Source organism: Bos indicus, chromosome 29 (genome assembly GCF_029378745.1).
Source record: "Bos indicus isolate NIAB-ARS_2022 breed Sahiwal x Tharparkar chromosome 29, NIAB-ARS_B.indTharparkar_mat_pri_1.0, whole genome shotgun sequence".
NCBI lineage: Eukaryota > Metazoa > Chordata > Mammalia > Artiodactyla > Bovidae > Bos > Bos indicus.
In genome coordinates, this window is record NC_091788.1 from 51,642,125 (window position 1) to 51,668,427 (window position 26,303).

At 48.0% G+C, this 26,303-nt stretch overlaps 1 long non-coding RNA gene across 1 annotated transcript; it reads right to left on the minus strand.

Annotated features, from left to right (window-relative positions):
* Positions 1-3,482: 3,482 nt before the first annotated feature.
* On the minus strand, positions 3,483-8,463 carry LOC139180617 (uncharacterized). The gene is made up of 3 exons (XR_011564852.1): positions 8,251-8,463; positions 7,245-7,425; positions 3,483-4,620 (listed from the first exon to the last, which is right to left on the minus strand). It is a non-coding gene; the product is annotated as an uncharacterized lncRNA (long non-coding RNA).
* Between the last annotated feature and the right edge of the window lie 17,840 nt (positions 8,464-26,303).

Consider the following 26,303-nt stretch of genomic DNA (forward strand, 5'->3'; position numbering starts at 1 on the left):
AGAGAAGAATTAATGCTTTTGGAGAAGACTCTTGAGAGTCCCTTGGACAGCAAGGAGATCCAACAAGTCCATCCTAAAGGAGATCAGTCCTGGGTGTTCACTGGAAGGACTGATGCTGAAGCTGAAACTCCAATACTTTGGCCACCTGATGTGAAGAGCTGATTCATTGGAAAAGACTCTGATGCTGGGAGGAATTGGGGGCAGGAGGAGAAGGGGATGACAGAGGATGAGATAGTTGGATGGCATCACCGATTCAATGAACATGAGTTTGGGTGAACTCAGGGAGTTGGTGATGGACAGGGAAGCCTGGCGTGCTGCGGTTCATGGGGTTGCAAAGAGTTGGACATGACTGAATGACTGAACTGAACTGAACTGAATGCATTGAATAATGTGCAACATTCATGTGGGGCTGAGAATCCTCACCAGCCAGAGTGAAGAAACCTCCTTGAATATGTGGGGCATTCAACTGAGACAGAAAATGTATATATTAGAGCTGAAACTAAAAAAAAAAAAAAAGAGAGAGAGAGAGAGAGAAAGAGATGAAACTAATCACAAGCCTTAAAATAAAGGGCACATAGAATTGTACTAACAAACCTTAGCAATAATCCTCAAACGTGTCTGCTATGAAGGTAATCATTTCCTATCAGGAAAAAGCAAAATTAACACTTTCAGGAAACATACAAAGAAAACAAACCAAAAGACATTTCTATCACCCAGGAAACTTCAAGACATTTAGGGGTCCTGTGTCAGATAACAAGTCCAATGTATATTTCATATTATCTCATACCCACCCACAAAAATGAATATAAACCCCTTTATATACACTGCAAATATACGAGAATATTCAAGAAATTGACTACTTTCTGGAAAAATATGAATTCTCAAGACCAATATTTAAAGCAGCTGTAACAAAAGAAAAATAAGCAAGGAAGGCTATAAAATAAAATTTTTTCAAGAATTACTTCTGAAAATCATGTGAAGGCTATGCAAGCAAAGAACAACTGACTACAAAAGCACCACATAATTTTAGAGAATCAAGAATAGACGAACAGAAGAAATCTGTATTTTGTGAACATAATTTAACCCTGATAGGAGTCAGACACAACTGAGTGACTTCACTTTCACTTTTCACTTGCGTGCATTGGAGAAGGAAATGGCAACCGCCTCCAGTGTTCCTGCCTGGAGAATCCCAGGGGCGGGGGAGCCTGGTGGGCTGCCATCTATGGGGTCACACAGAGTCGAAGCAACTTAGCAGCAGCAGCATGAGAACTTGACATAAGTGACATAAAACAAAACGACACACCAATTTTACCTACTATTCTTGGTCTCCTAATCCATTGAATGCTAATTAATGATATATGAATCATTGCAGAGAAATTCTCCATCTCTAAAAAAACTTAGGTTTCCTCACAATTTTTGTTCCTTTAAAGGAAGTCAAGCTGTACAGTCTAAGAAGTGCTTGCTCCAGAAGATGTGGAATATATATACAATGGAAAATTAGTCATAAAATCAAATGAAATAATGCCATTTGTAGCAACATGGATGAACATGGTGATTTCACTTTAAGTGAAGTAAGTCAGACAGAAAGAGACAAGCATCGTATGATATCACATATGTGGAATATTGAAGAATGATACAGATGAACTTATTTACAAAGCAGAGGTAGAGTCACAGACATAGAAAACACGCTTATGGTTACCAAAGAGGACACGGGCATGTGGGAGAGGTGAGTCAGGAATTTGGGGTCAGTACGCACACACTGCTGTATGTACACCAGGTGACATAAGGAGCTGCTGTGTAGTGAGGGAGCTATACTCAGTATCTTGTGACGACCTGTAACGGGAAAGAATCCAGAAGAATATATAGTCGCTCAGTCGTGTCCAGCTCTTTGGGACTCCAGGGCCTGTAGCCTGCCAGGCTCCTCTCAAAGGATGGGTCACAAGGAGCTGGACACAACAGAGGGACTAACCACACAAGTCCTACTCTGCTCGTTCTCAGCCAACTTGGAGAAAGACATGACACCTTATCAGCACTGCAGTAAAGTTTTCTCTAAGATGCCTGCCCTGTAGGGAACAATTTGAACATATTCTGAACTTCAGTTGTGCTTGCAAGTAATTTTGTCAGGAGAAAGAGTTGGTGAAAGAAAGCACAGCTGACCCAGAGGAAACTAACCAGGCGGGAAAACACAAAACACACGCTTAACACACAATAAACGTTAAACTGATTGAGGACATTGCGGGAAGTGTCCTAGTTCATTCTCCATTTGTCCACACTTAATTGAGTGTGCTCAGTTAAGACACTCTGTGTCGAGAGTGCGCTGTCATTCTTGGCTAATTTAAAATATAGTGTATTAATAGGAAATTGGAGGCATAATAAGGCAAACAGATCAGGAGATGACTGTCATCAAGAAGAGAGTTGATGACTTAAAGTTCCCAAGAGGAGGGACAGGCCACGCCATTGGGCCACATGGGAAAGGAATGGACTTGTCCAGAGAGGGAGGGAGGGGAACTCAGCACAGGGGCCTTGACTGTGACTCCTCAGGAGAGAACAGTGAGCTGGGTGCACAGGCTCAGGACTAGCTGGTGCACGTGATGTTAGCGGCCATCCTCGGTGTCTGGCTCTGGGTGACAAGGGAAGGGGACAGTGGCCCAGAGCGCAGCTTAAATGTCACCTCCTCAAAGACACGTCCCCGTGTGCATCTGCGGTGACAGCTCCCCTATGTCTCCTACCCTTACCACCTCGGTCCTTCACAGCACCAGGGCCGGCCCTGTCTGCACCTGCTGGGGCTCATCACCCATCCATCCTCGGGCCCCAGGACTCTTCTCCTCCCTGCCCCTCTCTGCCCCAGCCCCCCCATCCCACTGTGCCGTTTCCCGCCCTTCACTCCATGGAGCTGATTCTTCTACAAGCTGTTCTGTCTATTCCTTGTCTGGTTCCACAGCGTCAGCTTTGTGGGAGCAGCAGAATCCTTTCTTTTTAAAGTGTGGTGGTCTTCTGTTTTACTCTCCTCTTGAATGTCAAGGACTGTGAGGTGTCGTGGCTGGGTCCCTGCCCCCAGCACAGGCCTGGCACAGGGCACATGCGCTCTCAGCATTTGGGAAGAACCAGCAGTGGTAAGCCTTGTTGCTGCCCCCGGGGGACTGTTAAAAACAAGACAACAGCCCCAGAGGAGCTGCTTAGTTAGGAACCATGCTAGCAAAATAGACGACGTAAATGCAGTTTTGGCTCTTCCAGAAATGAAATCTTGAACCAGTCAGCCAGGAATCTTCTGATTATCACTAGTTAAGTCATCTGCCTGAGAAAGCTTTCCAGCCTCTATTGGAAAGTAACCTCGCAGTAACCACTTGGATTCTTTGCCCAGTACAACTTCCTTGTTCCTGATCCCTTATGCCTATAAAAGTCTTTCATTTTGTGCAACTCCTCAGAGTTTCTAACTGCTAAATTGGATGCTGCCTCATTCATTTAAATAAAGGCACATAAGATTTAAAAATTTTACTCAGTTGAATTTTATTTTAATAGGGCTTATAGCTTATTTTGGAGAAGGCAATGGCATCCCACTCCAGTACTCTTGCCTGGAAAATCCCATGGATGGAGGAGCCTGGTGGGCTGCAGTCCATGTGGTCGCTAAGAGTCGGACACGACTGAGAGACTTCACTTTGATTTTTCAAATGGCAACCCACCCCAGTGTTCTTGCCTGGAGAACACTGCAGGAAGTGTCATAAGACGCATATCCCTGGGACATGCAGGAAGTGTCATATGTGACGCATATCTCTGGGACATGCATCACAAGAGGGCATGTCCCAGGGATGGGGGAGCCTGGTGGGCTGCCGTCTATGGGGTCACACAGAGTTGGAAACGACTGAAGTGACTTAGCAGCAGCATAGCTTATTTTAAGATTATATTTGGCTTTTAAGAGATTGTTATAGATTCAATTGAGCTTACTAGGAACGATGTCGGATTCAGGATCTCCGAAGAAGATTTAGCTTCAGGACCAGGGACCAGGATTGATCACTCAAGAGCGTTTGTGTAGCAGAGTTTCATGACAGTGGGAAAAGGTCAGAGAAAGCTTCTGACATGGACAGCAGAAGGGGGTGGAGAGTGCCCCCCCTTGCTAGTGTTAGCAAGGGATGTATATACTTTTTAAATTAGTTTCTACATTAAATCAAAAGAATGTCTCAAGTTTGTGAAAGGTTTACCAGACCCACTCCCACAATTAGCATTTTAGGATAACAGGATTAGAATTTAACAGAAAGATCCTACCAGACCCATTCCCATAATATACATTCTAAGATATCAGGATTAATCAGAAGGTTTTCAGGAAGGAGAAACTGTCCTCAAGCAGGATACATTGTTGTTATATGATCCCTAGTACAGAGTTTAAGTGGCTCAGATGGGAAAGCATCTGCCTACAATGTGGGAGACCCAGGCTGGATCCCTGGCTTGGGAAGATCCCCTGGAGAAGGAAACAGCAACCCACTCCAGTACTCTTGCCTGAAATATGCCATGGACAGAGGAGCCTGGTAGGCTACAGTCCATGGGGTTGCAGAGTCAGGCATGACCGAGCAACTTTACTTTCTTTCACAGAGTTTAAACTCAGTTGTGTAATCATCAGTTCTGGGCCTAAAGAAAGAAAGAAACAAAAACAAAAACAAATGTTTTAAGTGACTAAGACTAAGGAATGTAGAGAAGAAAAAAAAAAAAAAAGATGTTTGTCCTTTCCTCCTCCTTGAGAACTCCAGGCCCCTCTCTCCTCAGCTTCCCCTGGGCTTCTTATCAACCTGCCTAGGAATTGACTCTCTCACTTCGAGTACCTCTTCAGCCTGTGAGCTCCATGAGAACATCAGGCCAGAAAGATAAAAGACCTTGAGTAAATGTTTTGATGACTGAAGAGCTGTACAGATAAAATGACTAAACAGAGTCCATGTGAAGGTTACATTCACTGAAGATTAGCTTTTTCTTCCTCCTCCCTCCCTCTTTCCAGAACAGAAGTTCAAGGGACCTTATATCACCCTCACCTCATATGGAACTCCAGTGGTCTGGGTGAGTTTTATCTTTTCTCTATTTGTACACTGGAAGACATTTCATGACTGTACCCCTCAAAACTGAGAAAATTACTACTTGAGGGGCAGGGACCCTCCATGTTGTCTAAGTCAAAAGAGAACAATATGTGAACACAGAATATTGGGATGACTTGGTCCCCTGGGCAGCTGGAAGGAGGGAGACAAAGGCAGAGGGGTGTTGTTTCCACCTCCCTCCTCCCAACATGACACATTTGTCTCTCTTTTTACTTAATCAATCTGATTCTGAGTATCTGGAGATTGACATGTCTGCTGGTAGATGGTATGGTCTTAGGTCACAGCATTAAAGGCCACCAGACATCAGTTCTGAGCTGTTTGCAAGACCTAGGACAAGTCTTCAGCGTCTTAGATCTGCTGTTTTTAACCCTGAACATTGACAGCGGTACTCCCTATGTGAGGGTCCAGAGGCAGAGGCATCGGCACTTGGGATTGGTCACTGGGAAAGGCTGCAGCCCTGTGAAGGCTGCCCCTAGAACCCCAGCCGGAACATGAGTGGTACGTGGAATATCTGGATGAAGCAGTCAAGATGTCAGCAAGAGACACTCAGTTGGTGCCAGGACAGCACTGAATTAGAGCACTGGGCTTTTCTCCACTCACTTCCAGAGGGTCAGGCCCTATTGCCACTGGCCACATACCCTGAGTGATAACCATCTCCTGGGAACTCCAAGTCACAGCCTGATGGCTGGGCCTCCAGAGGGCTGAAGGATGTGTCAGGAGCGGTTTGCCCACAGATGCTGGGCACTCCAGGGCTCTGACAGGGGCTGGTGAGACCGGCATGGCAGGGCCCCACAGCACAGAGTATTGGGGTGCCTGGTTGGAGCTGCCATCATCTAGGGCCTTAGCATCATGAAGGCCCCTGGTAATTTCTGAGCTCAGGAGCTAAAGCAAGGTTGAGCCTGATTAGTACTTGGTTGCAAGACCAGCTGGAAAGACCAGGTGCTGTGGACTTTCCCGCTTGTCTCTTCTTTCATCTCTCTCACCCTTGTCCACTGCCCCCTCTGCTGGCACAGATGGGCTCTCCTTTGGCCATTGGGAGGTGCACCTATTGTTGAGTCTTGGCCTGGGTGGGTGCTGTGCGGGGTTCTGACAATGGGCAGCACAGTTGTGCTGGCATCCTCTGTGCTTGCTGGCCGCTCTGGGTTGGTGGGCAGGTTGAGTGCCTACAGGAAGGCAGTACTTTATGCCATGGAACTGTCTGCATAAAATGGTTCTAATGGTGACATTGGACCTCTGTGTATTTTCCACATTAAAAAAACTGTAGCATGTCTCTCTGTGTGTGTGTGTGCGTGTGTTAAAGACTTAGGAAAATTCTGAAGTCAAACAAAAAATTGGATCACATGATAAAATATGAATAAGCTTCAAAAACATGACACTGTGTAAGAAACCGGACCTAAATGGCCACAGTTGTACAAACCCATGTGCTTGAAATACACAGAATAGGCAATTCCATAAGGATGAAAGAGTGAGGAATGTGGAATTTAAAGTGACTGATTAAGGAACACTAGGTGTCTTTGTAGGGAGATAAAATATAAAATATTCTGGATCAGATAGTGATGATGGCTACACAACTATATAAATAGGCAATCACTAAAATATAGTGCTCAAAGGAGAATTTTTTGGTATATGATATATATCTCAACTTAAAATGATTAATTTGATTTTTTTTTTTCAAAAATAACAAAACCCACATATTATCCTCAGTGCTTTATGTGGTTCTCACTCTAAGCTCTGTAGACATAAACAAAGGTGCCTGTGTCTGTGTGTGCGTGCTCAGTCATGTTTGACTCGTTGTGACCCCATGGCCTGCAGAAGGCCATGTTCCTCTGTTCATGGAATTTTCCAGGCAAGAATACTGGAGTGGGTGGCCGTTTCCTACTCCAGGACATTTTCCTGATCCTTCACTGTTTCTTCAGAATTTGTCTCCAGAGCAAGGAGTCAGCCAGCACCACTCGCCTAGGCTGAGACTCAGGGCACACACAGGAGTGGGGACGCACTCTGGTGGGAAAGACGGAAAGTGTGTCCTGCTCAGAGCGTGTAATGTGGGGAAGCTGGAGACAGGCTGGCAGGAAGAGGGCCATACCAGGTGACTGCTTAGATGAGATTTGGCTTCCCCCATTTGGTACTAAATTGAAAGGAAGAAAAATAAGGAAGGTGACAGTCACTGACCACGCACTGAATCCTGGAGCCCATTGCTGCAGGGGCTGGGGTCTGGTTTTCCAGGTCGGTTGCTGCAGGGCAGGGCCTCGTGGCTAGAAGGAGAGGTTCCCCAACTTCCCAGTGTGTTAAGAAAGTTCTTCACTTCAACATCCTTCTCTGGTCGTCTTCAATTGGATACTCTGTGGATAAACTTGAAACAGTGTTTCTTAAATTAACTGCAAACAAAGGTAATAATTACGTTATTGTTGAGTAACAATGATAATGGTGATTTTCATTATAATTAATTTCAAGATTTCTCATTGAATACCTACATTACAACACAAATAGTAACAAAAATCCCCAACAACCTGTCGGGCCATCTGGTCGACCTCGCCACAGCGGCCACCAATCTGTCGGCTTTGTGATCCTCACACAGACGTATCCGCGTCTCACACCCCTGAAACACAGCGCCTCCACACGCACACCATCCTTTCTACTTCCGAGCCCGAGGAGAACAGAAGGGACTCCTGGCGCCCCTCGAATAGATGCAGCCGGACCCGCAGGAAATCCGTCTGCTGAGTCCTGAGCACGTCAGCGGGAACCGAGGCCGCCTGGGAGCAGCCTCAGCGCCGGGAAGGCAGCGGGACGACCGTTCCCCCAAGGTGGCAGGGAAGCGCTTCCGGGCGCCCTTTGGGGAGGAGGACGGGCGGCCCGTGGTCTCTTCCGGTGCCTCCTGTTCTGGACACCAGGGCCGGCCGTCTCCGGGGAGAGGACACACGTTTGTGAATCGGGACTATCGGGGTCCATGGGGGAGGCTGGGAAGACTGGACATGTCTGCGTGCGTCCGTGTGGTCCGCACCTCCGGGCAAGTGGGAAACATGGAGAAGGTGTAACCCCGCGGACGCCGGCGCCGTGACCTTTCCTGCTCGTGCTCAGCTGCCCCAGCGGTGCCCGGGGGCAGAAGGGGCCTCGCGGCGCTCTGGTCCACCCGGCCGGGCAGCGACACCGCCCGCCGCCGCCCGCCCAGGCCGCGGACCTGCAGCTCGAATCTCCGGCGACAGCAGGCTCTTCCCGGGTCTCATGGCACCGGGAGCGTTGCCGCTGTCACCCCCGGCCTCTGGAGCTCTGCCCCGGGCTCGGCGGCCGAACCTTCGCGGGAGTCGCCAACGTTCCCCGGGAAGGGACCGGCTCACGGCGTCCTTTGGGTGGCTCCCGACGGGCGGCGCACACGGCCCCGGGCGGACCCCGAACGCCGGGCCGCCCTGACGCCCCGCTTGTCCCGGGCGTCCGCCTGGGAGCCGGCTCCCGGCCCGGCAGGGCGCGGAGACGCAGACACCAGACGGGAGGGCGGGAGCTGGGAAGACCTCCCCGGGCAGCTGCGGGAGAAGGCGCGCTCCTCAGCGATTCCCGAGGCTCGAGGCTCGGACCCAGGCGGCCCAGAGGGCAGGTCCCTGCTCCCAGGTGGACTTAGGAATTTAGTGAAACTTAGATTGTGTGGACAGTAAAACTGAAACCATGAAAGGACTGGGTAAAAACATATATGAATGATTTTTATTCTGTGGAGTAGAAAGATTGGAATCATGATACAACATTTAAAAAAAAACAACAGTCTCTTCAGAAGCCATCAAATAAATGAATGATAAACAGTCATAAATCCACATTTCATATTCTACACGGAAGGTCCAATGATAACAACTCAGCGTGGGAGGAATATTTGTACAAATACTTGTGTACTAAGATTATTGATATTAGTATCACTCAGTATAAAAACAGAACATTCAGGAAACAGCCATTAAGAGGGATCTGGGAAGGAAATTTGTATCGGTACTGACCTGGAAAGATCTGTATAATGAATTGTTGAATAAAAGTAGCCAAGTTATAGGATTTCCACTGGTGCTAAAAGAAAAATATATACATTTGTACATTTATCTTTTATCCATGAACTAAGATGGAAAGGCATATGAATTAGAACACCTAAGCAGTTTTATAAAAAGAATACAAGCTTTCCCATAGCTTGGCACCTGCTGCCAGAAAGAAGTGTCTTCAGAAATCAAAAGGAACCACACCGCCTGCTTTTCTGCCCCCTCCTCCTCCTGTAACCTCCAGGCAGGCAGCTGGCATCCTAGCCCCTTAAAGTCACTGCTCCACTCAGACAGACGCAGATCCAAGGAGGGGTTGGTATGACCTTGGCTGTGCAGACTTGGGCTCCTCAGCCTCTTGCCTCATCCTGGGAGCCCCCAGCCAGTCAGTCATCACCCCAGACTTCCCCACCAGAGGCTACTGGCCCCACTCTGCAGGGGGCAGCCCTTGTCTCTATGAGCTCTGAGCTCTTTTCCCAAAGGAAGGATTTTCCCTTTGCACCGCAGGTATGAAGCAAGGGGATAACTGACTTTTTTCACCTGGACCCATCGTACACTTTGTCCTTACATCTGGCCCCTATTATCCCCATGAGGGTAAAAGAAGACCATTGCCTTTATATAGGAGGTGTGAGTCAATGGGACTCCTGAGCTTTTACATCTGGACCTTTCATGCACATTTGGTATGCACTCAGCTCCCGAAGACACAAGACAGAGACAGGGTTAGGCCTCTTAGTGTGGTGTGGCCATTGATTTCATGAAATATCCAGGGTCTCTAAGCAACACCAGGGTGGTAAGAATAAAGAAGCAGCATGCAATCATTCAAACCACACACACAGACACACACACAGGAGAGGCTATAGAATCCACCTGATCCTAAGGGAAAATGCAACTCTGGAATCAACCATGTCAATGTGTCTTGCAGAAGTAAGATCATCTAAATGACTTGATTCTTTAATAAATTTTCAATTATCAATAAATATTTGTTGTCCTTGTGTTTATTCTGAGATTACTGAGAGTAACGTGACCAGTTTTACATTTACTTTAAAAATATTTATTTCATGGGGCAAAATTTAATAAAACTTTACCTTCCTTCAGGCAAAACTCCATCATACAGTATTTAAAAAAATACTACTTTCCAGAGCGAGAGCTGGCAAGTTTTTCTAAAGAGCAGATAGTAAATATTTTAGACTGTCATATGACCTCTGCTGCATCTACTCAATTCTGTTATTGCAGCAGGAAAGCAGTCTTAGATATCTTTATAGACACTGAAATTTGGCAGTCATATAATTCATAGGTCTCAAAAAACTTTATAACATTTTAAACAATAAAAACCATTCTCAGCTTGTAGGTCCAACCAGCACAGGTTGTGGTAGAATTTGACCCAGGGGATGCAGGATGCTATGGCCTGATCTATAAAACCACAGTGGAACTGTGAGAGGAAGCATGCTGACTGAAACTGCCCACCCTGGCCAGGAACCACAGTAACCATTTGCATGAGTTGTTTTATGACAGGAGGTCCTGGTAAGGAACACGGAACTAATAAGCCACCACCAACCAAAAGAGTTCAGGAAAGGTCAAAAGGACACACCACATGTCCGACCACCTCCCAGAATCCTTCTCTCTGACATCCATCTTGGCTGAACAAGGTGTGCACCAGCAGGAAAGACTCTGAGTCAGAATGACTGGCTAAAGACAACCCGAAAACTAATCCCATCACCATAAAACCACTGTGAGCAGTGTGGCAGAGCTGTTCTGGGTTCCCTTACCCTACTGCTCTCCATGCAGGTGCCCTTTCCCAATAAAATCTCTGGCTTTGTCAGACATGTGTCTCCTCAGACAATTCACTTCTGAGTGTTTGACAGGAGCCCAGTTTCGGGCCCTGGAAGGGGTCTCCCTTCCTGCAACAGTACCACCTGATGTGGAACACCCACTTTGTTTTCAGGAATCAGTGACCTGTAAGGATGTGGTTGTGAGCTTCATCCAAAAAGACCAGCCCTGTCTTGTGATGCTGGAGACATCAGTCATCTGTGGGTGAGACTGTCACTATTTAATAGAGAATCACCCAGAACAGCTTGGCCGGAGTCAACTCTCATCCCCCCTGCCTCTTCTAAGGCTCACATTTACCTGAAGGACATTTTCTATTAATAAATTCTATTTTAAACTAGCCCTGAAAGAGAAGACACTTTTAAGACAAGCACAAATGAATAAATAAATTATAAAACTTATTACCATGTTCTCAAGCAGTTTAATATTTCACTATATGGGTTTTTTTCTCTATAAACTAGTAGGTTCCATAAGGGTGAAGGACATCTAAGAAATTACATAGACAAGATCAGACCCCTGGGAAGTCCTAGATATCTGTCTCCTTGAACTGAGAGGTTAGGGCAAAACTTAGCAACTTCCCAAATTTTAGCTTAATACTGAAAATGGATTTTAGTGATATTTCCAATTAAAGTTTTCAATGCATCAGTTTAGCAGGGGACCTACCAGAGTGAAATTCATCTTTCTTGTGATAATCCAGTTACTCCACACACAAGATGCCTGTGCCTTGAGGCTGTGCAGTTAGAAACTGCCCATATTATCAGGGAAAGAGCACACATTTCAAAGCAAACTATGTGTTTAGGGGAGAGTGGGGGCGGGGGATGATGCGGGGGAAGGAACAAGTCCATCTCCCTGGAAGGTAGAGGGATCAGCTCCTGATTCACTGAGTCGGGAGCATCTGTTTTCCACATAGGTTTTCAGAGACGCAGCTGGTGAGGACAGCGGATTGGAGCTGAGCTTGGCTGTCCTTCCACAGAAAGGAGAGCTGAAAATACCAGACTACTGCATGTTGGAGCAGCCTGACAAGGCCACTGCACAGAAACCCCCCTCAAAGCCCAACGTGCCAGTCAAGGTTGTGGAAAAAAAAAAGTCCCCACAAAATTACAGCCAGGAGAAGTGTGCATCTATCTCCCATTTAGATGCAGAGGGAGGCAGCCCAGGGTTGGTCTGGCAGGGCTGTTCCAGAAAGCTCCACTCCTGTCCTAGGAATACTGTCCTGTCATCCCAGGGGCATTTGCCCCCTCCAGGGTGGACATGGAGCAGAATGGAGCTTCCCCTTCTAGGCTGACGTTCCCAGCAGCAAGACAGCAGGAGAAGGAAGAGCCAGGTTCTCTCACCTAGAAAATAGTCAACAAGTTGCACAAATTGTTTTTCCTAAATCCAGGAAGGACAGCTTGTCTCACAAGCATCCCAGCTTCAGAGGATGTTGGGAATGTCTGTAGTCTCGGGCATCCATGTGCTCAGTTCAAAACTGAGTGTGCAATCACCCCAGGAGAGAAGTGACCAGATTCCTAGGAGCCAAATGGGCGTCTCTGCCATGTTCCCTCTACCCACGCCCTTCCCAGAGCTCTTGCTGTATGAGAGTTTGTCCTTCAAATTGCATCCATTCACATTTAAGGAATGGGCTGAAAATCATAAGTTCATGGGTCGTTTTCATTAGATTTGCTGGTAGGTCATTGATTGAACTCCATTGCTGATTCACAGAGTGTCTCTGGCCCGGGGCAGCACTGGGGCAAGCAGTGTGGGCGAACAATAATAAGGTACCCAGTGGGAGCACCAAGGTGTCAGCAGAGGCTTAACATCACAGGGGAAAGGAAAACACGGGGATACACTTAGGGTCAACCCCCACATAGTGTTGTAGGAAAATAACTACAATTAAGTAATTACTTCCCTGATGGTTCAGATGGTAAAGAGTCTGAGTCTGCCTGCAGTGCAGGAGACCCAGGCTCGATCCCCAGGTGGAGATGTCCTGGAGAGGGGAGTGGCTCCCACTGCAGTATTCTTGCCCGGAGAACCCTGTGGACAGAGGAGCATGGCAGACTATAGTACATAGCATCGCAGTCAGACCTGACTGAAGCGACAGCATGTATGCACACACTGACACATTGGCAAGAAGACTAGTGAAGACCAGAGACATCAGAAGAACCTAGACCTTTGAAGAGCTTCGAGAGTGCTCCATGCCCAAGATGTAAATGGAGAGTACATGGAAGGCGCGGACTACAGCTCACCCTATGGCTCCTCTTGTCTGTCTCCCCCATTAGTAGGTCAAAAGTGAACCAGGGGACCCTGAGTGGGCAAAGCAGAAGCCCGAGGGCAGGACCCACCCTCCCTGGCCAACCCTCTTCCTTCTGTCTCCACAGCCCAGGGGCCCCAGACACCTGTGCCCCACGCCACACACAGGTGTAAACAGATGTTATCACTTCTCCTAAAGACTGAAGCATACTGGCACAGAACTAGCACCTCCCAAACAGTGACACCCAACTTTAGACTAACGTGGAATTTAGGAAAATACAAATTGATGTTAAAACAGCTTATAACATAGCTTTTATTTTCACCAATGCCTGCATTATACAATTAGTCATCTAAGTAATCTTGTTCTAAACATAGGCTTTTAATTTAGAAATAATGCTGTTTTCTACTTCTTCAAAAATGTACTTTTGCAGCCAATGTTCAATTCCTCCCATGTCTTCTTAACCAAAGCAGACTTTTTTTTTTTTTTGCATCTTCAGAGACCCTGTCAGAGTGTTTCCTGAAGGTTAGGGGAGAGTTTCCCAGGTCACAGTCATCCCTTCTCCAGTTGCCAATCAGCACAGGTGTTTTACCATAAACGCTGGTTCTGAGAGCACTCGCTGAGTGACTGGCTCGTATAGACACGGAGCACTTTGTCCCCATCAGCATCTGTGGCTGGTGCGGCCAACACTTGGAAGCAGCCTGGCGTCCCGGCCCCTACACCAGGTGAGCCACCCTGCTGGCCCCTTCCCTTGCCGCTTCCACCCCCAGGATCCCAGGGCGTTGGGCCCTCAGGGATGCTCTGCACTCCTACCTGACCCTTTACAGATATGGACAAGTCATCCTTGTGCCAGTCCAGGAGGAAGGAGGTTCTGTCACAGCCCCAGGGAGACCCACGGAGGGGGCCCCATCCCCTCAGAGGCTCGGGACTCCTCACAGAGGTGTAGGGGGATCTTGGCAGCTTGAAGAGCCTCAGTGCCTGCCCTCTGGGTTCTCACCCGCTGAACAAAGACTGCAAATGCCTCTGGAAGTGGGGTGGCTGCAGGGCAGGTGAGACTCAAGTGGGTCCAGTGTGGAGGGCAGGGGTTTCTAAGTTGCAAAGCACAGGCCAAGTCTTTTCTGAGCTGGAATTACGGACCGCTCAGAACCTGCCCCACCAAATGGAGGGATTGGTTGGCATCCTTGTTGAGGCAGTCTGAGTGTGGGCTGGAAAGGAATCTCCAGGCACAGCATTTCAGAAGGCAGTGGGTTGATTACAAACAAAGAGATAAATGTGGGCATTGCCAGCACAGTGGGCTGACCTCCTGTAGACCAGGGAGATTTGGCAGTTTTTGTGGGTTTAATAACCAATTTTTATAGCTCAAGAAAAAAAATTCCTGCTGTAGGGCTGGCATCAGGTGATTGATTAGGGTGCTATGGGGTGTTTACTGGAGTGGGCATCTTTGCCTAATTGGGAGTCAGGAAGCTTATTAGTGATGATTGGGGGTTTTGGCAATGGTTACAAAGGGCTGAGTTACCTTCAGAAGTGTCGTTGGTCCTGGGCTCGGCTTCTGTGGCCTTGGGCAGGACTCACCAGTCCTGAGTGTAGGTTTCTCAGAGAGAAATGAGGCGATGGTGGAGGAGGAGAGCTCCCGGTGAGAGCCTGGACCTGGCATCCATCCTTCTTGATCTCAGCACCGGAGCTGCGGGTTACTGTGTGTACAGCTGTCCCCAGGTCAGAGCAGCCGCCTTCTCTGGGCCTGATGTTCAATCCTGATTACATAAGACAGATGCAAAACAAAAGAGTTAAGACCTTCATCAGGTTTCCCTCCAACCTCTTCACTCACAGCCTGGAACAGTGCTTCATGACACCTGCTGTCCACTACACACTCAGGGTTCCCTCCCCAGAGCATGGGCCCCACTTTGTTTCTGGCCCATTCCAGACATGGGCTCAGCTGTATGTCAAGCAGGAGGCTGCAGACCCCAATTCTTACATGAAACTGACAGGCTCAGAGACAGAAAAAATAAAATGTACACAAAGTCCAATGGTAATATGTATCTTGGAGAAAAATAAAATCAGGAAGTTTAGGTAAATTTCAGAGTGTGTTTAGAGAGTAATCAATGGGGATGGCAGAGTGTTCTGAGCTGGGACTGCAGCAAGTGCCAAGACCCTGAGGCCACAGTGGAAAGCATGTTCAGAGTTTTAATAGTGTGGATTCTTTGATTTTTCTTGAGTCTATTTTCCTTTCTCTTTTCTAGCTCATTAATATAAACCTGGGCACCAATCTCTGGAATTCAGCATATTATATTGTGATGAATCAAAGTGAAAGCTTCAGTGATTTTGGATCAAGTGAGCACCTGTTTATTGAGTGGTCTCTCTGGGCCTGGCACTGTGGGAGTAACCAGGAGGCTGTGGAATGGACATGAAAATCTCCCCCTTGATGACCTTGGTCATGAATTTCCACCATGTCCTGAGGCCACTTTCTCCTGCCCTCACCTGGGTCATGAATTCTGGTCCAAATACTCTCATATCTTCATCCTCTGTAATTCCTTCCAAATGTTTCTAACCAAAGATCCACCAAACTGCTCAAAGGCAATGTGGCCCCAAACGAGTCCACCCTTTAAGGGTAGCCACTAATCGCCCTGCCCTCAAGTCCCAGGAGTGGCGTCTGCCTCGTCGCACCCAAGCACCTCCCACCGTGATCCCACCACTGCAGAACTCCCCACCGTTGTCTCCAGCCTCAGACTGCACACTGTCCTTCACCTCTGCACCAAGCCACTCCCCTCAAGTGGAGGGCAATCGCACACAGAACACCATGTGTGGTCATTGCCCATGAAGAGGAGCTATGCCAGAGCAGAGAGCAGAAAGGTCTCCCTGAGCAGGTAGAGACAGGTCAGTGTGGCAGCAAAGTTCACACGGGGGTTGAGGCAGGCAGCACACTGCAGCCCCTTCCCCCAGTTCCCCAGGGGGGCCTGTGATCTCAGGCTACCGTCTTGGTGGGCTGCCTCCTGTGTTGAGGGATGCCCCGTTCATTCACTCACCTTGTGTTTTGTCTTTGCACCCAGTGCCAGTCTTCGGCTAGATAACTAACTCACCCTTAGAGGCCCAGTTCAGAAGGTGCCCACTCCATGAAGACTTGCTAATGGCCACCCCTTCTTCTTGGTGCATCTGGGCTCATCTGAAACTCCCCAGGGCTCTGATCATGCTTGATTACCTCTCCAGCCTGTGAGATCTGTGAGGAAGGAACTCAAACTGTGATGATGCCTCAATGAGCAGTAAAAGAAACACACCACATGTGAGTTCATCAAAGGTCTCTTTCTTGTCTTCCCTCTTTCTGGGACCAGGAGCTGAGGGGCCGTGTCTCACCCTCACCTCATCTGACACTTTAGTAGTTAGCAGAATTTTTATTTTCAATTGAATAAAGAAATTTCATGACTGTATCTCCTTGAGAAACAAATGGCAGGACTCCTTCCAGATACCCGAGCCAAAATAAGACATTCTGGGACATAAGATGTCTGGGCCCCTGGGCAGCAGGAAGTAGGAAAACAAACAGATGGGCACAGTCTTCACCCTCTGCCACCAGGACACACTTGCCCCCTCTTTGGACTTAACCAACATGCCTCATAATTAGCTGACTACAGCTGTAATTCAAGGTCTCTCCTTGGATGGTATGTCTTTTGGAGACAGATTTAGAGGCCACCAGACCTCAATTCTCGGAGAAGTCAATGGCATCCCATTCCAGTACTCTTGCCTGGAAAATCCCATGGATGGAGGAGCCTGGTAGGCTGCAGTCCATGGGGTCGCTAGGAGTCGGACATGACTGAGCAACTTTTCACTTTTCACTTTCATGCATTGAAGGAAATGGCAACCCACTCCAGTGTTCTTGCCTGGAGAATCCCAGGGATGCGGGAGCCTGGTGGGCTGATGTCTATGGGGTCGGACACGACTGAAGCGACCTAGCAGCAGCAGACCTCAATTCTAAGCTCTCTGTGTGACCTAGGACAAGTCACTCTTCCCCTTGGATTTTCTGTTCCTAATGCCAAGTAAATCTGCTTTTCTCTGCCAGACAACCTTCCATAGGTCAGGCTTGGCTGAGTTCCTGATGACTGTGAGAGGCTAGAGCTCTTGCTGTCCCTAAACCTCCAGCCTGCAACATAGAGGTGAATGTCTTATGGAGGAACATGGGAGCGAGTAGGGAAGGTGGACACTGTCAGGGTGGCACCAAAATACGGAGAACTGGACCTCAGGCACCTCCAGTGGGCCCCGGTGTAACGCCACGGGCCACATTCCCTGAGCGTGCCACTACATGAGCAGTTGCCCTCTACCTCTGCAGGATTAAAGAGCTGCTGCAGTTGCTGCCTTTCAGCACCCCTAGAGGAGCTCAGGGTGGAGAGCGTAAAGGAGTCACATGTGCTGTGGGAAAAACTGGCACGACAAGGCTTCAGATAGACATTTTCAGAAGATGATTTTATGAGCCCAGCCTTGTATCTCCTCATATTTAGAAAAGCACTAAAATCCTTCATGGTAACTTCTGCTCTTTGACGAAACAGTCATCTGCATGAGACAAACTTTCTGGGAAAATCTACGGGCTTGATTACATCTCCACCAAAGTCACATTTACAGAACTTCCCCTACCTCTGCAGCAGTTTCTCAATGCGATCTGAGACTCTGTCCCCCAGGCCATCATTCTGCCCCAAATAAGACAACTCACCACTCTCAACATTATGAATTTTAAGTCAGCAACACAAGCTGCCATGTGCTAAAGTCCCAGCTTGAGGGGCATGGCCCGAAGAGGGCTGAAGGGCATGTCAGGAGCAGCCCACACACAGGAACCTGTGAAGCCCAGGGCTCAGAGCACACTGGGGACTGGAGCCTGGCTGGCGGGGTGCCCAGCCTGGGGGCATCAGTGGCCACACCTCCCTGAGGAGCCTGGTCAGTACTTGGTTGGGAGACTTCAAATTCTGGAGGGTCAGGATTTTGCCACCTTTCTCTTCTGCCCTCTCGTTTGTCACACTAACCTCAACTCCTCCTGCACAGGACCCCTTTTCTTTAGCCGCCATCAGGAGACATCCATCGGTGGAGTCCTGCTCAGGGTGGCAGGCATGTGGGGTTTTGAGAGGCAGCAGGGCTGAGCTTCTGTCCATTGAGCTTGATGGTAGCTCTGGGGTGGTGGGGCGAGTTGAGGATCTGCAGGATAGCAAGATGCAATGCCCTGGACTGGAATGTATAAAATGATGGCAATTGTTATAATCTGTGTATTGTTCACAGTAAAAAAGATTGTGTCTCTAAGCTTCTTAATGCACTTAGAATGGGCAATTCTTAAGCAAAAGAGAGGAACCAACCCTTGGCTAAAACATGGGTGAGCCTCAAAAGCCTGACACTAAGTGTGAGAAGCCAGCCAGAAATGTCCCCTTGTGCAACTCCAATTATCTGAAATACACAGAACAGGCAAGCCCACCGGTAAACAGCACCCAGGTGATTGTTGAGGGCTAGGGAAAGGGGAAGTGACTGTTTAGTGAGTTTTTTATTTCTTTCTGAGGTAATGAAATGTTCTGAATTTATTGTGATGACAGTTGAGTAAATTTCTGTGTAAACTGAATCATTCCATTGTAAGCTTCTGAAAGGGTGAATTTTATGATGTACATTTTCTCTTTAAACATTAGCATGCAATTTTTTAGAAAGAACATGAAAGCATGACATCCTAAATTTGGTTCTCACGCTAATAATTTCTGCAGACACGAGCAAAGACCTCCTCCTCAAAGGAGAATGTGCGTGCATGTTCAGTCATGTTAGACTCTGCAATCTATGAACTGTAAACCTCCAGGCTCCTCTGTCCACAGAATTCTCCAGGCAAGCATACTGGATTCCGTTGCCGTTTTCTTCCCCCGGCACTCTTCCCAACCCAGGGATTGACCTCACATCCACATTGACAGGTGAATTCTTTGCCACTGAGGCACCCACAAAGCTTCCGAATAGGAACAAGCAAGTTTATCCAGAACTTGTCCGTATAGCAGAGGAGTCAGCCACCACTACTCACCTGAGGCTGAAACACTGGGTACGCGTGGGAGTGGGGACGATTTCTGGTGAAACAACAGGCAGGCTTTCCAGGCTTGAAATTGTGATGAGCTGGAGGCAGGTTGACAGAGACGTGTTCCCACGTGATTTCTTGGGGGAACAGATTTGGCATTACATTTCCACTGTAAAGGGAAAGGCTGGAAAGGAGGAAGGTGTGAGGCACTGATCTTGGGGCGTATTGCTGTAGAGGGTGGGATTTGGCTTCCTGGGTTGGTTGCTACAAGGCGTGGGCCTGTTTGGAGGGAGAGGATCAGCGGCTCCCAGGAAGGATTTAGAAAATTCTGAATCGTGGAACACGTCTTTCATGATCTTCAAATAGTGTGGACAAAGAAACTGTATTCAACGTTTTAAAAATTAACTGCAAAGTGATCACAGTGGGAACAAAGGCGATTTTCACTAGTGTGAATTTTAGAATTTGGTTATATTGCTCTGTGACTTAATGAAAACTATTCACTCATTTTTATTATGCGAAACACCACCGTGCGGCCTTCTGATCGACCTCGCGCAACAGCCACCACACGACGCACCACTGTTTGCGCACCTCACCTGGGGGACCTGGGTCGCACACGGGCAAAGGTCCGCGGGAGCACCCAGCTTCAAGCACGGCCATTAGGCATCGCGTTGCCCGTCCCAGAACACTCAGTGTCCCCGCGCACGGAGGCCAGATTCTGGAGAAGCCTCTGACGATCGGCCCCGCCAGGAGTTCAGTTGGGGTTCTCTTGACCGTCACTGTGTGGCGGAGGCAGGTCCCTGTCTCCCAACATCCGTTAGGCGCTTCCGACCCCCCAGCGGGATTGGCGGACGGGACGTGCGTGCCCCCCGCCAACCTGCGGGGTCCCCGTGGCCACCGCAGGGAGGAGACCTGCGGTGTTTCCCAAGTCAGGGTCAACACGACCTCCGGAGGGGTCCGCGGCGGCACCGTCCGGAGCCCTGTTCCCGCCGGACCGGAGAAGCCAACGTGGCCGCCTTTGAACAGCCGCGCCGGGGCGGCCCTAGGCCCCAAGGACGAAGAACACACCCTGAGCCGCCCGTGGGCAGGGTCATCGCGGTCCCACAGGATGGAGAAAGCGGAGGTTCGGGCTCGATTTCCGAGTCCTAGTTGCGCATTCGGGCCCGTCCCTCCCCCGGGAAAGATGTCAGAGATTGGGGATTAGGATTAACTGGATCCACGGGTCAGAGACGCGGACACCCGGCGCGGTTGTTCCATCTCCAGGCCACTTGTAAACGGAACACACTGGACAGTCTCAGGCGCCAACATCACATCGTACAACCACAGGCGGGTCTGTGAGCAGAAGAGCACCCAGGAGTGCTTATCGACCCAGTCAAGCAACCAGGAACTTCAGGGCGCCTCAACGGTCACCATCCTAAATAGCCCTGCAAGCACAATCTTCAGCGATAGCAGGAAACACCTAGGCCTCAGCAATGCCGGGACTTTCGTCGCCAGTGTTGCCGGCTCCTGGAACGCTTCCTCGCGCCTGGCTGCCAAGTCACAGCCCTTACAGAGGTCGCAGACGCTCCAAAGGGAAGTGTGATGCTTGAGTGCTCAGACGTGTCAGACTCTGCGACCACACGGACTATGTAGCCCACCAGGCTCCTCTGTCCGTGGGATTTCCCAGTCAAGAATCCTGGAGCGGGTTGCTATGCCCTCCTCCCAGGGATCTGCCCAACTCAGGGATCGAACTCATGTCTCTTCCATCTCCTGCACTGGCAGGCAGGGTCTTTACCACGAGCGCCACCAGAGGGAACGAACAATCTCAAAGCGGTAGTCTGGCGGCTCCGGACAGCCGGCTGGAACAGCCCCAGGACGGACCCCTGTCACCGGCCTGCCGCGGAGGACACAGCCGCGCCGGCAAACGCCCTAGCTCTTCCTGGGCCGTCTGCCCTGGAGCGGCTCCCGGTTCCGCACAGCTCGCCGCGGGGACGCGCGGGACCCTGGAGCGGGAGGGGAGGACGAAGAGTGGAAAAGAGCTCCCTGGGGCGCTTCCGCGGAGACGGGCTCCCTCGCGCGACTCCCGCGGAGGGGGCAACAAGGCGGACTTGAACTGCATGGACTGTAAAACTGCAACCATGAAAGTAATCGGAGAAATCTTTATGTATCATTCATACTGTGATTTCAGAATGGAGGCCTTGTAAAGTACTTTTTAAGTCTAGAACTCATCAAAGAAATGAACCATAAAATTGACTACAAACTGATCTTTACATATTTCGCAAAGACCCATGATAACAAACGGGTATCTGGGGAACACGTGTGCAAATTCATGTATAGTAAAAAAAATTGAGATCAGCGTTACTTAATACAGAAGGAGAGCATTTGAAATTATAGCCATTAAGAGGAAGTAGGTAGTAAATTCTAGTACAACCACGCAAGACAATCGGCAATTTGCGTTTTGGTTATTAATGTTTTTTAAATGAGATAAATCTGCAGGTACTTGGAAGGGAGTTGGGAATGAACTATTCAACGAAAATAACAAGTTGTAGAACTCCCAATGGTGTTATTTTTCAAAAAATAGAACATTTATCATTTAAATAAATTTGGATGGAAAGACAAAGGAATCAAAATTGCTTAACCAATTTAAAAAAAAAACACAAAAATCAAGTCTTCCTTGTAACCTAGTCTCTGGAGTCAGAAAAGTGAACGTCTCTAGAAATAAAGATGGGCCACACCTCCTACTTTTCTGCCCTCTCCAACTACAGCCTCCAGATTGGCAACTGGCATCCCAGCCCCTCAATGTCTGTGCTCCTCCTGGACCCAGAGCCAAGTGGGGTGGGAGGCAACCTGGACCCTACAGACCTGGGCTCAGGCCTCCTTCCTCGTCCTGGGTTCCGGCCCCCACCCCACCCCCCCCAACCCCCAGCCATTCACTCAGTCCCCCTGATCATTCCCCGCAGGGCCTCCTTCCTCGTCCTGGGTGCCCGCCACAACCCCCCCAACCCACCCCCAGCCATTCACTCAGTCCCCCTGATCATTCCCCGCAGGGCCTCCTTCCTCGTCCTGGGTGCCTGCCACAACCCCCCCCAACCCACCCCCAGCCATTCACTCAGTCCCCCTGATCATTCCCCGCAGGGCCTCCTTCCTCGTCCTGGGTGTCCCCACCCCAGCCATTCACTCAGTACCCGCCCCCCCCCCCACTCCCCGCCACAGATCGTTCCCCACAGGGGCTGCCGGCCCCACCCCAATGGGTGCAGCCTTCTCTCCATGAGCCTTGAGCAGTTTTCCCAATGGAAGGACATTCTCTCCCACAGCAGGTGCCAACTAAGGGGACAACAGAACTCTGGCTCCTGGACACATGGTACGCACTTTCTCCTCACATCTGATGAGGATGCCTGGTCACAGTGGAGATGATACAGGCACCACCTCCTGACCCCAAGTTTAGTACAAACCTTCAGTAGTGCAGAGTTGTGGATATTGCATCAAGACCTCACTTTTTAATGACAACATTCCTGGATAACTAGTAAGTAACATATAATATGTAGCTTTTATTTGGGTTTTTTTTTCTGTTCTAAGCACTTACCTATTAGATCTTTCAATCACTCTTCTCTCTCAGGAAGTAATGAACCTTACTCACACATGAAAATTGTGAGGTTCAAAAGGGGACATAATTTGTCCATCATCAAAGCTGGTAAAGGGCAGAACGTGGCTCTTGCTTACCTTGTATTTAGTCTGTAGATTTAACTAATGTTGATGTGGAGCAGAATATATTTATAAACTCACAAGTAAAAAATTTTATAATCATCAGTCAGTAAGTGGGAATTTATGATCTGTTGTTGGAGAATGTCCATGTTATTTCACCCCACCCCTCATGTGATGTTCCTTCATTCATGAAAGTCATTGTGTATTCAGAGTGTGCACATCTCTGATAAATCTGAAAGGCAAATGCCAAGTCAGCCCAAAGGAATATCAGACTTCAATTCAGCAGGCTTGCGATTTTGACACACACGGCTGCCCTTTCCTAGCACTGTCATCCTCAACCATCAGCTCTGGACATTTGGGCCATGGAGTGACCTGGACCAGAATGCCCAGCATGCTTTTAGGAATCAGTGACCTTTAAAGTGTGACTGTGAACTTTGTCCGACAAGGATGGCCCTGCCAGGCCCCTCCCAGAGGAAGCTGCCTAAGGATGCGATGCTAGAGAACAGCGGTCATCTGCTCACCTGTTCGCTGAGGGTGAGACTGTCAGCATTTATTTACTTACTAGGGAATCACCTAGAAGAGCTTCCCCAGAGCTCACTCCCCTCTACCCAGACACACACACTCTCCTACAGCACTTAGGACATGGAGGAAGAGATTCTGTTCATTTGGTTATTTCATCTTGAGCATGTCAAGAGATTGTAGGCTTTCTGAAAACAATCATATGTCTTTCTTATTGCTCCATATAGAACACTCAGAGCAGTGCTGGGCACTCATTTCATGGGGGCATTAAATGGATAGAAACTTTCTGCTGTGCAAACCATGGTGGAATTCAACCTTACAAAGTTAAATAGAGCAGACATTATCCCTTTAAAATACAATTCTTGGAGTTGGGACTGAGTTATGTTACTGGATATTTTTTTAAAATAAAGTTCAGTCCACTATAGAACAGGTGATTCACAGTGGTCACAGGAAAGGGGAAAAGGAGATTCTGTCAGCCACCTTGGGCCTGGGTTTGAGCATGAGTAGACAGTTCCTGGACTTCTGAGCCCAGCGTCAGTGTCCTCCCTGCTCTGGGAAAGGGCTGGCAATGTGTCCAGGGCTCAAGACGTCTTTTCCTGAGCTGCTCTTTACTGTTCACCTTGCCTCTCCTCCTGATGGGAACTTGAAGACCACACACAGATAACACAGAACTGCACATCCATGTACATTTTTCCACAGAGGGTTTTTGACTCTACATAGATGTGATTTCCTGGCTGGACCAGGAGAAGAGAGGTGGAGGGCAGAAAGGACTCTCAGAGTCCCAGGTCCAGGTGGATCCAGGCTCCTGGGTTCTGTGTGGAGAGGAGACTGCTCAGGGAGCAAACAGGACCAGTCACATCAGCTACAGAGTCTCTTCAGGAAAAGGTCTGAAAGCTCTGACATCTTGGCAGGCCAGTGCAGAAATAGCCCTTGGATAGTGTCCTAATTCTCTGAACACACTGATTTTGATTCTTCTTAGTGTATATTCTTTGGCTTCAGAGAGAGTTGTTTCTGTTATTATTGGGGCTAAACATTCAAGTAGCCATGTTTATTTCAGGCTCTCACCTTTAATGACTTTCCTTGACATTAAACCCTCATTTTATTTTTTGTTCATTTTACCCTTAAAAATATTCTACATCAATATTTCCATATTGTATGTTCCATCAATGTTCCATATTGTATATCTAATAACTATTACATTCTCCCATTTCTGTGTTAAAAGCCAATGCTTGACACATATGTACCTTAGCTTTGCAAACATTTCCAAAATTTTCCTTCCCCTAAGTCACTCTACTTATTTCTTTTCCCTCTTTTTTCAGGCATGGAAGGTAGACCTAGAAAGCATGGAAGGATACCCACACAGGATACCTTCAGGAAGGGCCCATTCATCTACAGGTCAATGGTAAGTTTCTTGAGGATGAAATCTGCTCATCACATTAGTGACCTGGTAATGGGATGAGTTAGGAATTCAGCACAATCTTCAGAAGAAAAAATAGGCCTGAGCATAAATGCCATCCAGTAGAAAGTTTTGAACAGTGTAAGGTTGGGGATAATATTGTCCTGAAGTCAAACTGTAACTTCAGCTTTAAGAGAAGGGTAATTGCCTCAGCATAGCTTGTATACATAATGCTTGAAAACTAAAGAAGACTTAAAACTCATTTAGAACATTAAGCATGTGAGAGACCACAAAAGAGAAAATGCTTATGCATTCAGCAAAGTAACACCGCATGAAAACAAAACAAACGTGGAGAGTTTCCAAAGGAGACCATCACAGACAGAGCAGACCGCTGTCAGTGCGCAGAGAAACAGTACCTGGATGTGCGCGGGCAGTCTCTCACGGCCTCTCCTCTCCGTGCAGGTTAGCAGAAGCTTCATATTGGAAAAGAGGCATGAATGGAACGCATATGAGGACGCTTTCACATATAACAACGTCGACTCCACATGTATTAACTCATGCAGAAGAGAACCCCAATAAATGTTATGAATGTGGGAAAGAATTCAAGGAGAGCACTTGCTTTTATGTGCACCAAAAATTCAGATAAGAGAAAAACCCTATACTTGTTGCCAAGTTGGAAGAGCCTTTGGCCATTCTTTATTCATATTTTAACTAACAGAAGGTGAATTCTACTACAGAGAGTTCAACTGTTAACATGGGAAAGCTTCAGTCGATGCTCTAAACTTAGACAATATGAGAGAACTTGCCCTAGAGAGACCCCTACAAATGTTGTGAAGGAGGGAAATAACTCAGCTGGAGACTTGGCTGTGTATACACCAAAAATCACACTGTAGAGAAATCCTGAAAATGTAATGAATGTGTGAGATCCTTCATCAGAGGCCAACTTTTATTCCCACCTATAAGCCCCCACACAGGAGAGAAGACCTTTATCTGGAATGACCATGGAAGAGCTTTCAGTGAATCTTCATTCCTTCAAAGTCATGGACTCATTCACACTGGAGAGAAACCACATGAGTGTCATCTATGTGCAAAAGCATTAGATGAAGACATGACCTTAGTCATCATGTGAAAAGTCATGAATGGAGAAGAGCCTTTAGATGCCCCTCTCACATTTATATGCACAGAGAATGCAGGAAGAGACACCCTATGTCTGCAATCAATGAGGTAGATCCTCCAGCCAGAAGTTTTTTTTCTTAAACCACCAGGAAAGTCATGTGAAAATACACCCTGGCCCTGTTATCATGGTGGGATAACCTTCAGTGGGAGCTTCAACCTTAGCACACACAGAGAACTCAGAGTGGACATTAATTCAGGACTTTTGTTAGTTTAAAATTTTCATTTATTATCTCCTTCATAAATTTTAAAAAGTATAAATTAATTTCATCTTTAAACAAGGAGAATTGTGTGTACCTGGACAGGAAAATTCCAAGACCTGAGTCAGGCAGTACTTCATCTCCTATGTTAGAATTTTGTAGCCAAAGGATTTTCCCCAGAAGAACAGATAGATATCTTGGAACCA